General features: G+C 39.9%; 2 pseudogenes; one reads left to right on the top strand and one right to left on the bottom strand.

The window, feature by feature from the left end:
• The first annotated feature begins 606 nt into the window (after positions 1-606).
• Positions 607-1,375, top strand: LOC125472455 (annotated as a pseudogene).
• Positions 1,376-1,656: 281 nt separating this feature from the next.
• On the bottom strand, positions 1,657-8,422 carry LOC125472426 (annotated as a pseudogene).
• Positions 8,423-11,872: the final 3,450 nt, after the last annotated feature.

Genomic DNA, 11,872 nt, shown 5'->3' with positions numbered 1-11,872 from the left:
AGATGGAGGCAAATATGGCCATGTACTGTTCATTAAAATATAAATATCTTGGAAGGCCAGAGGGCTAAAATGAGTCATCTGGTCAGCCGTTAGTTAGAGATGGCCTAAGAGGGTGTAGTCAAACTAGGATTTGAGAGGATTTTAAAAGACTTAAAAATCCTAGTATAGTCAATTAAAAGATTTTAAAGGATTTTAGAATCCATTCAAATCTTGGTATAGTCAATTAAAAGATTTTAAAGGATTTTAGAATTCATCCAAATCTAAGTGTATTAAAAAAATTAAGATTTTGGAGGATTTCAATAAGTTGTGGATTTTGTGGGATTTGAGAGCAAAAAGTAGATATAACCAAGATTAAAAAGAATCCAACCTCACCCTCTAAGATTTCAAATCTTTCCACCACAATCCATTCAAATTCTTTAAAATCCATATGAATTTTGTAGGAGTCTTAAATTCTCTTAAATTCTATCAAATCTATCACTTTTAAAATCCTTCTGTCCGGACACTATAGATCAATAGTAACACAAAACTGGATTATATATAATATTACAATTCTTTTCTATTTTTATAAAAAAAATTCTCTTTGATATGGTAGTCGAGAAAAAAAACATGAACGTACAACCGCTCTTGCATTTAACTTATGTCTTGACCATATGGACATTAATTTTCTGGTTGAACTTTCTTTCCGAGTCAAATTTCTGGGATTTTAGCAACACCACCGAAGGCTTCATCTGCAAATTTCTTGGAATCGAGTGCTGGCACCCAAACGAGAACAAAGTTTTGAACATCAGGCTTTCGGATTTGGGACTAAAAGGTCAGTTTCCTCGGGGCTTATCTAACTGCTCAAGCTTAACTGGCCTAGATCTTTCCGGCAACAAGCTCAGTGGACCTCTTCCTGAAGATATTGGCAGAATCCTTGCGTTTATTAGGACTCTTGATCTCTCATCGAACAGCTTCTCGGGGAAAATCCCCCCAGAGTCTTTCGAATTGTAGCCATCTGAATGTGCTTAAGCTTGAAAACAATGAGTTCTCGGGTGAAATTCCTGCACAACTTGCCCAGCTCAAAAGGCTCTAAACATTTAGTGTGGCCAACAATAGTCTTTCCGGTCCAGTCCCAAATTTCGACGGTCCTGTTTCATTCGGACCGGAAAGCTATGCCGGCAACTCCGGACTCTGTGGAGGCCCGTTGAAGCCTTGCCAGTAGAAGCGTGGTACTATGGTCAAAGTTTGGAAGTCGAATGATGTAGTTATGGCAGCAGCTGGTTTTGGTTTTCCCCTTTTTTTTCTGTTTTTCCCTGCGAGCTGCTAGCAGTGTGCTGTATTTCATGGTGTCTCACGAGGATTTAAGTCGAAATAAATCTGATCAGTAATTCGTATCCAATCGTGTATGCAAAAAATCTTGTACTTGAAAATGAGAAATTTTTCGGCGTGACTTGAAAACTATGCACATGATTAATTATTGATCTCGTAAACTTTGCACATTTTACAAAACATAGATTGTGTTTTTATTTTTTATTTTTTGTTGGAAAAAAATCCATTGCCGGACTACAAGTTCATTGAATTGCACAAAAAAGGTAACCGGATAAATTAAAGAACATCCATTTGTATACCCAAAGACATGAAACGCGTCCTCTTATTTTTCAAACACCAAAAGTAAACCTAGTTGTATACTAGTTTTGCAATGAACTCATCGATGTGTTTATCAGAACTTCCACCTTCATCCACTGCCGTTGTAGCCAACCTTTTCCACTTCAAAGCGTTCATTCGAATTTCCGTCCCTCTATCCCCTTCCAATATTTCCTTCACACAACGTGCGATTTCTTCTTGTCTCACTATTCCATTCTCATCAGCTGAAGCTGTAAGCCCCATTTTCCACACATCCATAATAAACCTGGCATTGGTGCTTTGGTTAGTCCACTGCGGCACTGCCACCATTGGAACACCCAAACTCAAAGCCTCCAATGTAGAATTCCAACCACAATGTGTCATAAAGCATCCCACAGCCTCATGTGCTAAATAAACCTCCAATAGGGGGCGCCACGAGACCACGAAACCCTTCTCCGATGCCTCCTCTACAAATCCTTTTGGTAGCTTAGCCGCTTCTTTTTCTCTAACCACCCACAAGAAGTAGCTTTTGCTCCTCTTCAAACCCCGACTTAGTTCCTCCATTTGCTCAGCTCCAAGTTCTGCTAAGCTGCCAAAGGACACACATAAGCTACAGACTCTTTTGGCTTTGCATTTAGCCATTTCATACAGGCATCAGTGTTTGGATTAAAAAGACTAAAGCCATATTCTGTGTCATCTTCCCGCCGCTTATCCAAGTACTTTGATGGTATGGTTGGTCTGATCGTCCTCGATGGCCAAAACTTTGCCATCCAATCCACCACCTATATATGCACAAACAAATCAAAACACCAAATATAAGCTTGGAATTAAATTTAATGTTCGTAAGCTCAATTACTCTCTTTTTACATGAATTCAGTTTCATTTCGTTCGGAAAACGCTCTCTTTTTCTTAACAATGTCTTTGTCATTTGATCCAATAACGAACTTCCATGAGATAGGAACAACTTTGATAAATACTGATAACTCTCAGTTTGAGTAGAATGAAAAGAAAATCCATTAGATGATGAACTATTGGTTTTGTGCCATCTTTGCGATGAATCAACAATTCAAAGCACCTATCGTACATATTCCTGATTGTTTTGTACTTAAGAAAAAAGTTAAACTACTTAGTATATCTATCCTCTCCAGGAATGAATTTGGAAAAGAAAAACCATGAAAATCGTTCAATTTAATCATGATGTTGCACATCACTACTAAAAATCATTTAATTTGTCAAAAAGTTGTCACGCTAGAGGTTACATGTTTCTCTTTGCACGGTTCCTGTGATCAATACTGTGTTTGTGTCAATTATTTGCTGCATTGGGCACAATACATAGTGCCTTATATTGAATGGATACTGCTTCACCCTATTAGTGTTTAATGTTGTTTAACGAGACGCAAACTTCTCATTTGCGTCCTTAATTTTGTAATTAAAGCCCAATTTTTTGGTAGTGTATATGCACAATCCCAACATGTTTATTGATCAATTACCTCTTCTTCCAGCTCATAAAATGTGTTGCAGAGGATCCAATCAGCTTTGTCAACATTAGAGAATTGATCATCCACAACCATCTTGTTAGACAAATAAGGAATATGGTTGGAATCCTTGTGTAATTGTATATAATATTAGTATTGGAAGAATAAGCCGTCCTACAGCCGTCAAGCCATCCTAGCTTGTCTCCTAGCCGTCCTAGCTTGTCACTAGCCGTCCTAGCTTGTCACTAGCCGTCCTAGCTTGTCTCCTAGCCGTCCTAGCTTGTCTACTAGCCGTCCTACCTTGTCCTACCTACACATTTGTATCATGTATATATATCCTTGTAATCTTGTAGAGAAAGATAATGAAAAAATAAGCATTCTCTTCCATTTGCATTCTCTTCCATTTTTCCACATTCATGTATCAATAACAAATATAATTTTTAGCCTACATACCTTTTTCTACATGGTATACAGAGCAGGTTTATAACCCTAGCCCTAATTTTTTTTTCGGCAGCTTTCTCTGCCGTTCCCATGGCTGTTCGTGGCCCGTCCCGTCCCTCCTCTGCTCGTCCTCCCCTCCACTGCACCTACTGCAATTTTGATTATAATACCCGAGACACCTGCCATAAACTTCATGGCTATCCCGTTGGCCATCCCCTCCATGGCCAACCGTGGCGACCACCGCGCCGTGCCACTGCTTCCAGTTCTTCCCGCAGCCATGCACCTTCCAGTCCTCCCCAGCAGCCACGGTTTTCTGCTTCCCGGCCCCATAATTTCACCCAGGCCCATCACGTGCAAGGCACCCAGGCCCCCGCCTCCTCTTCTACTCCAGCGACCCACCAAGTGCACGGGACCCAGCCCACTTTGCATGACTTGCAGCTTGCCATGCCTGACCTCTCTGCCGAGCAGCACTCCCGTGTTCTAGCTGCTCTACGTGACACCACCACCCCTCCTCAGGCCAATGCCGTGCTCACTACTGATTTTGCCCAAGGTTTGTTACCTGTCACCTCTCGTCATGGTCAATGGATTCTTGACAGTGGTGCTACGGATCATATTACTTCTTCCGCTTCATGTTTGGTTAATCGTTCTCCTTCACATTTGCCGCCTGTTTCTTTGCCTAGTGGTGCTTCCGCTCCCATTACTTTTACCGGCACTCTTCCTTTAAATTCCTCAGTTACTTTGAAGGATGTTTTATGTGTCCCTAATTTCCGAGTGGACCTTTTATCGGTTGGTAAACTTACAGATGGATTATCCTGTTCCATAACCTTCTTTCCTTCTTGGTGTGTTTTGCAGGACTTGGTTTCGAAGGCGATGATTGGTGTGGGTAAGCGACGTGGCGATCTGTATTACCTTGTGGCCCTTACCTCTTCTCTCCCTACCCATCAACCTCTCTGCAACATCATTACCATCCCCTCCTCCCTCTGGCATAGGCGTCTTGGTCACCCCTCCTCCACTCGTTTGCAAGCTTTAGCATCTAGCTCTCTTAATTGCACTTTTGATTCTAGTCATATTTGTGATGTTTGTCCGTTGGCAAAACAAACTCGTCAACCTTTTCCTTTGAGTTCAATTTCATCAACTTTCCCTTTTGCTTTAATTCATTGTGATATTTGGGGCCCGAATCGTCAATCTTCTCTTTCTGGTGCTAATTATTTCTTATCCATTGTGGATGATTTTTCTCGATTTACATGGGTCTTCCTCATGAAACATAAATCCGACACTCAATAATTAATTAAGGATTTTTTTGCTTATGTCACTACCCAATTCCGCACTACCATCCAATGCATTCGTACTGACAATGGTGGTGAATTTTTATCTCTTCGTAGTTTTTTCTCTGATCATGGGGTGCTTTTACAAACTTCTTGTGTTTATACCCCCCAACAAAATGGCGTTGTTGAAAGAAAACATCGTCATCTTCTTGAAACCGCTCGCGCCCTTCGTTTTCAATCCCATCTTCCTATCAAGTTTTGGGGGGAATGTGTTCTTACCGCTACTTATCTCATCAATCGTCTCCCTACCCGTCTTCTCCATCATAAATCCCCATTTGAGGTTCTCTTTTCGAAAACCCCATCTTATGACCACTTCCGCGTCTTTGGTTGTCTGGCATATGCCACCTCTGTCACTCCCACCACCAAATTTTCCCCTCGGGCTCATCGTTGCATTTTTCTCGGTTATCCTCATGGACAAAAGGCCTATACCCTTTACGATCTCGACAATCACCGCATTTTCACTAGTCGAGACGTCATCTTTCACGAAAGTACTTTCCCTTATGCCGTTTCTCACCCTCCTATCACATCCTCTTCGCCTACCCTACCCATCCCACCCCCTCTGGACTTTACATATAACCCACCCCTTCCTACCCCGACGCCTCACCCTCCTCCACCTTCCTCCCCTTCCACACCTCCCACAGATTCCCTTGCTGCCCCATTACCCGTTCCTCCCCATGCCCCTGCCCTCTCGGCATCCCCTCATTCCCCCCCCGCTACTTCCTTACCTTTCACCCTTTTACCCACGGACATCCCTACCCCCCCACTACCTACCAATCCTCCCCTTCCCCGCACCTCTTCCCGTGCCCATAAACCTCCATCCTATTTAAAAGACTACGTTTGCTCGCAGGTGATTCTGCCATCCCACCCATCTTCGACTTCGCAACCCGGTTCTACACAAGGTACGCGATATCCACTTTGTAATTTTCTCTCTTATCACCGTTACTCTCCCCGGCATTTTTCTTACATTAACTCTGTCAGTCGGACTGTGGAGCCTTCCTCCTTTGTCGAGGCTGCCACTGACCCCAATTGGCAACGTGCTATGACTGAGGAGCTTCAAGCTTTACATGCTAATGGTACTTGGACTTTAACTTCCTTGCCCCCTGGCAAAATTCCCATTGGTTGTAAGTGGGTGTACAAACTCAAGCACAATTCCGACGGCTCTATTGACCGCTACAAAGCTCGTTTGGTTGCTAAAGGCTTCACTCAGGCTGAAGGTATTGATTATCATGACACTTTTTCTCCTACTGCTAAGATGATTACGGTGCGTTGTCTTCTTGCTCTTGCTGCTAGTCAGTCTTGGTCTCTTCATCAGCTTGATGTTAATAATGCTTTCTTACATGGTGACTTACATGAAGAAATCTATATGTCTCCTCCTCCTGGTCTTCGGCGACAGGGTGAGAATCTTGTGTGTCGCCTTCACAAGTCACTTTATGGTCTTAAGCAGGCTTCTCGCCAATGGTTTGCCAAATTCACTAGTGCCATCATTTCTGCCGGTTTTCAACAATCCAAAGCTGACTATTCATTGTTCACTAAAAAGTCTGGTATTTCTTTCACAGCTTTGCTCATTTATGTGGATGATATTGTGATTACAGGTAATGATGCTAGTGCCATTAATTCTCTGAAGTCTTTTCTCCGTGATCATTTTCGGATAAAAGACCTTGGTGATTTAAAATATTTTTTGGATATTGAGGTTTCTCGTTCCAAACAAGGGATTTATATTTCTCAACGCAAGTATGCATTAGAGATTCTTAAGGACTATGGTTTTTTGGGAGCACGACCCATTGCTTTTCCTATGGATGACACAAAATTATCTGATAAAGGAGAACTTCTCAAGGATCCTGAAAAGTATCGACGATTAGTAGGTCGGTTAATATATCTCACTATCACTCGGCCGGATATCACCTATTCTGTGCATGTTCTAAGCCGTTTTATGCACGAGCCAAGGATATCTCATATGGATGCTGCGCTTCGTATTGTTCGTTATTTGAAGGCTACTCCAGGTCAAGGTTTATTATTTCGTTCTGACAACCAGACCAAGTTAACTGCGTTTTGTGATTCTGATTGGGCAGGTTGCCCTATCACTCGCCGTTCGACTACTGGGTATTGTGTATTCTTGGGCGGTTCTTTGATTTCTTGGCGGACGAAACGACAGAAAACCGTTTCGCTCTCTTCAGCAGAGGCGGAATATAGGGCCATGGCAGGTGCTTGTTGCGAGATAGTTTGGCTTCATTTTTTGTTGAAGGATTTGAACATTCCTTTGGATGGTCCTTCCATTTTATTTTGTGATAATCAAGCAGCGTTACATATAGCTGCCAATCCTGTTTTTCATGAACGAACTCGTCACATTGAGATGGATTGTCACTTTATACGAGATAAGATTGTAGATGGCACAATAGAGACCAAGCATGTGGGTACGGCACAACAGTTGGCAGACTTGTTTACCAAACCTCTTGGGAAAGAAAAGTTTTCGGGTATGTTACGCAAGTTGGGAGTTCTTGACATCCACTCTCCAACTTGAGGGGGAGTGTTAGACAAATAAGGAATATGGTTGGAATCCTTGTGTAATTGTATATAATATTAGTATTGGAAGAATAAGCCGTCCTACAGCCGTCAAGCCGTCCTAGCTTGTCTCCTAGCCGTCCTAGCTTGTCACTAGCCGTCCTAGCTTGTCACTAGCCGTCCTAGCTTGTCACTAGCCATCCTAGCTTGTCTCCTAGCCGTCCTAGCTTGTCTACTAGCCGTCCTACCTTGTCCTACCTACACATTTGTATCATGTATATATATCCTTGTAATCTTGTAGAGAAAGATAATGAAAAAATAAGCATTCTCTTCCATTTGCATTCTCTTCCATAAGCATTCTCTTCCATTTGCATTCTCTTCCATTTTTCCACATTCATGTATCAATAACAAATATAATTTTTAGCCTACATACCTTTTTCTACACATCTTGAAGAAAGCCGGGTACGACCCAAAAGCATGGATGAAAGAAGGTATGTCTGAGGGCTGAAGTGGTGGCAATCCAGGAAGCAGAATTTCACAGTCAGGAGGCAGATGAAGTTTGAGCAGTCCTTGTTGGACATGGTAGTAAATGTTGTCCACTGCACAAGACTGAGTGAGAAAAACTGCCCCAACAATTCCAAACTTTTTAGCAACATCAAGAGGCCAAGGCATGAATGCATCATAAACAATACAATCAACGGGGTTCCCTGAGCACGAAAGCTTTTCGAGAAGCTCGATCAATGTATTTGTCCCTACCTTCTGAAAGCTGTCCAAATAGGCTTCAGTGGTTTCAGCTTGGAGAATCCCACCTTCGTCGTAGCTGTCGGAAATGGTTTCGAATGCAATGGAGGTGAATGGTGATCTATGCATGGTGCTGTTGAAACGGTGAGTAGTGACGAGGGTGATTTTTAGTCCTTTGTGTTGTAGAACCTTGGAGAATTGGAGCATGGGATTTATGTGGCCTTGGGATGGATAGGGCAACGCCAAGCAGTGAGCCTTGTCATCTCTCTCTTTCTTTTCCTCTGTTTTTTCTATGTTTTTTGCTAGCCAACAGGATCCTCTCCGAATCCTCTTTGTGGGATCCGAGGATCCGTGAATCGTGTTTGTTCATTGTACATCGTGCAGTCAATTTTCGTTCGATACTGTTTGTATTCAATTTTAAATAAAAAAATTTTAAATTACTTCTAACTGCATGATGTACAATGAACGGATACGATTCACTGATTCTCGAGATTCTCACAAAAAGGATCCGGATTCTTTTGCTAGGGTTTTCAATTCTTTGCTGTACTCAGCAAGTTATACATACTCGGTATTAATTGTATGCCTCAGTTACCAATGTTCAGTCAAAATACCAGTATGCGTTTATATTCCGTCTAAAAGTTGAACGTTAGGTCATCACATGCAAGAGCAAAAGTACACATGAAATGACATACTGTCATGCATGAGAGCTAGAAGTCCAACTTTTCAATAAAACTTGGGCTATATACTTTTATTGAGATTGGTAATAGAATCCACTATATGTGTATTTTTTAACAAAATATATACATGAAGGCGCAAAAATACACATGAAATGACGTATTTTTACCATGCATGAGAGCTACCTGTCCAATTTTCAAACAAAACATGGGCATCAATCTCGAAATTTGACTGTGATTGGTAATAAAAACCACCACAAGTATCATTAATTGTTTCTTATTTCATATGAGAGCTGGGGGTGATTTGTGCGATTTTCCTGTCAAAATGTTTAAAGAACCGTGCCCTGCACTGGGTTGCAAAACTCCGAGTGTCAAATATTTGTGTGACGATGACCACACAGATTGGATTGATGAATCTCAATCTTAGGATAAGGGATAGTAAGAAGCAACAGAACCTTGTATGAGAGAAATTAGTAAGGAAGAGGGAGAGAGAGAGAATAAATCCAAAAATTGCCGTCACAAATGGAAAATATTGGTCAGTGGACAGGAAGGTAGTGAATGATGAGTTCGTAGCAAAACGGACTACGTGATAGTTTTGAGTCGGTTGTAGTCAATGTTCATCAGGTTCAAGCTGTGATGTTTTGGTAGATATCTGAAAATTTTCATATTAGAAGTAACTAGAAATTGATGCCCGCGCGTTGCTGTGGGATTAAAAGAATTATAAGTCATAGTTTTATCTCTATCTTTCCAAAAGCATTTAAATTGAATTTCTATCAACAATCTGAAACAACACAATCGTAAACATAAAGTTAGATGATCTAATGGTTAAAAACTATGTAAACCACCTAGTAAACATCAAAAAATAAAATGTACATGAAAATTAAGGACTCGATTTACCTCAGAGTTCATAGGATTAACTTAAGTAAATCTCCCCCTAAGATCCTTAGATGTTATTTCTGCTATGTATACAAGTATGTTAGAGCAGTTATGTTTTTATTTAAATATTTAAATATATTTATGTTTTGTTTTATTACCAATATTAAAAGTCAATTAATTTTGGTTTAAGGAGTTATCTCCCCTAAATATGAAACATGCAATTGAACCGTTTTAGTTTTAATTTTCAGTTTGAATTGATTTTTGTTTTGTCCCGTTGTGGTTTTTATCCGTTTTGATTTCAATTGCCATTATTCCTTGTGGTTTTGATTTCAATTGCTTTGATTGATTACAGATTGCAATCTCAACGTATTTTTTTATATTATAATATATATTTATATACACACACACCAACATATATAAAAAGATAGAAAGATACAATTCATGCAGATGCAAACAGGCTAAGAGAGAAAGAAAAAATAGTTTTACATATTGATTTAATAGCAACATATCGAAAGGGTGTAAGTTTGAAAGTTCTTCCGTTGTGCAAGGAAGAACCTTATCGGAAGAAGAAGGTTCTGAGTTGTTTTATCCTGGAAATGACGTGGTGTTTGTGAACTACTTGCACACTTTGGGCAGAGCTGCGAAACGTCTTAAAGAGAGCGACTTAGTCCGCGACTCATCCCAAGAATCATTCACCACTCAAGGCTTCTACATTTTTGGGGTAACTTCGTTCCTTTCTATTTCAGTTTACAACAATTTTAAGACGGATTCAATCTGCCATGCTTTATAAGGAAAACTCTGCTTCTTAGGAAAATCTTTTTGAAGAGCAACTGATTGCAATGACATCAGAAATCAACGTAGTTGATGGATCCGAGGGATGGTGGGTGAACACTGGCACGTCTCGCCATGTTTGCTACGATTGTTCCTTTTTCAAGACCTATTCTGTGGCTGAGGGAAGGAAGGTCTTGTTGGGTGATTCGCACTCAACTGATATTGCTGGTATTGGAAAGGTGGAGTTGAAGTTCACCTCTGGAAAAACCATGATACTAAAAGATGTGATGGACGCTCCAGCGATAAGGAAGAATCTTGTCTCGGGCTTTCTTCTCAACAAGGCTGGATTCACTCAAACGTTTGGAGTAAATATGTATAATCTTACTAAAAATGGGGTGTTTGTGGGAAAAGGATATGCTATTGATTGAATGTTTAAATTGAATATTGATAAAATGTCTACTTCTGCTTACATGTTGTCTTCTTTTAATACTTGGCATGCTAGACTTTGTCATGTGAACAAACGCTTGGTTAAGACCATGAGTAACTTAGACTTTTTACCCAACTTATCATTGAATGATTTTGAAAAATGTGAATTTTGTAGTCAAGCTAAAATCACTAGAACTTCGCATAAATCTGTCAATAGAGAATCTGAACCACTTGACTTAATTCATTCTGATATATGTGAATTTGATAGAGTGTTAATTAGAAATGAAAAAAATTATTTAATTACCTTTATTGATGATTGTTCGAATTATTGTTTTGTCTATCTTATGCAAAATAAATGTGAAGCTATTGACATGTTCAAAACTTTCTTGACTGAAGTTGAAAATCAATTTAATCGTAAGATTAAAAGATTTCGTAGTGATAGAGGACAAGAATATGATTCCACTGAATTTGTTAATTTGTTTAAGTCTCATGGAATTATTCATGAAACTGCTGCTCCTTATTCTCCTGAAATGAATGGTAAAGCAGAAAGAAAAAATCAAACTCTTTGTGAATTGACCGTTGCTACTTTGCTTAGTTCTGGAGCTGCTTCTTATTGGTGGGGTGAAATTGTGTTGATTGTTTGTTATGTGTTAAATAGAATCCCTAACTCAAAAACAAATATTTCTCCTTACGAAATTTGGAAAAATAAGAAACCAAATGTGTTGTATTTCAGAACTTGGGGTTGCTTAGCTTATGTTCGTAAAGCTGATCCAAAAAGATCAAAATTGGCTAGTAGAGCATATAAATGTGTTTTTATTGGTTATGCATGTAATAGCAAAGCATACAGATTTTATGATTTGAAAAATCATGTCATAATTGAGTCACTTGATGCTGATTTTTATGAGAATAAATTTCCTTTTAATATTTGAAATAGTGGGGGTTCTCTTCTTCTAAAATTTATGAACCTACTATTGTAGGACATAGCAAATCTGCATTAGAACCGAGGAAAAGTAAAAAAGCTCGAATAGCTAAAGATTTTGGG

The sequence above is a fragment of a genome, unplaced genomic scaffold (assembly GCF_019419815.1).
Source record: "Pyrus x bretschneideri cultivar Hongxiangsu unplaced genomic scaffold, Pyrus_bretschneideri_v1 Contig7, whole genome shotgun sequence".
Taxonomy (NCBI): domain Eukaryota; kingdom Viridiplantae; phylum Streptophyta; class Magnoliopsida; order Rosales; family Rosaceae; genus Pyrus; species Pyrus x bretschneideri.
The sequence above is the reverse complement of the archived record's forward strand: the minus strand, read 5'-3'. Positions and strand labels throughout refer to the sequence as shown.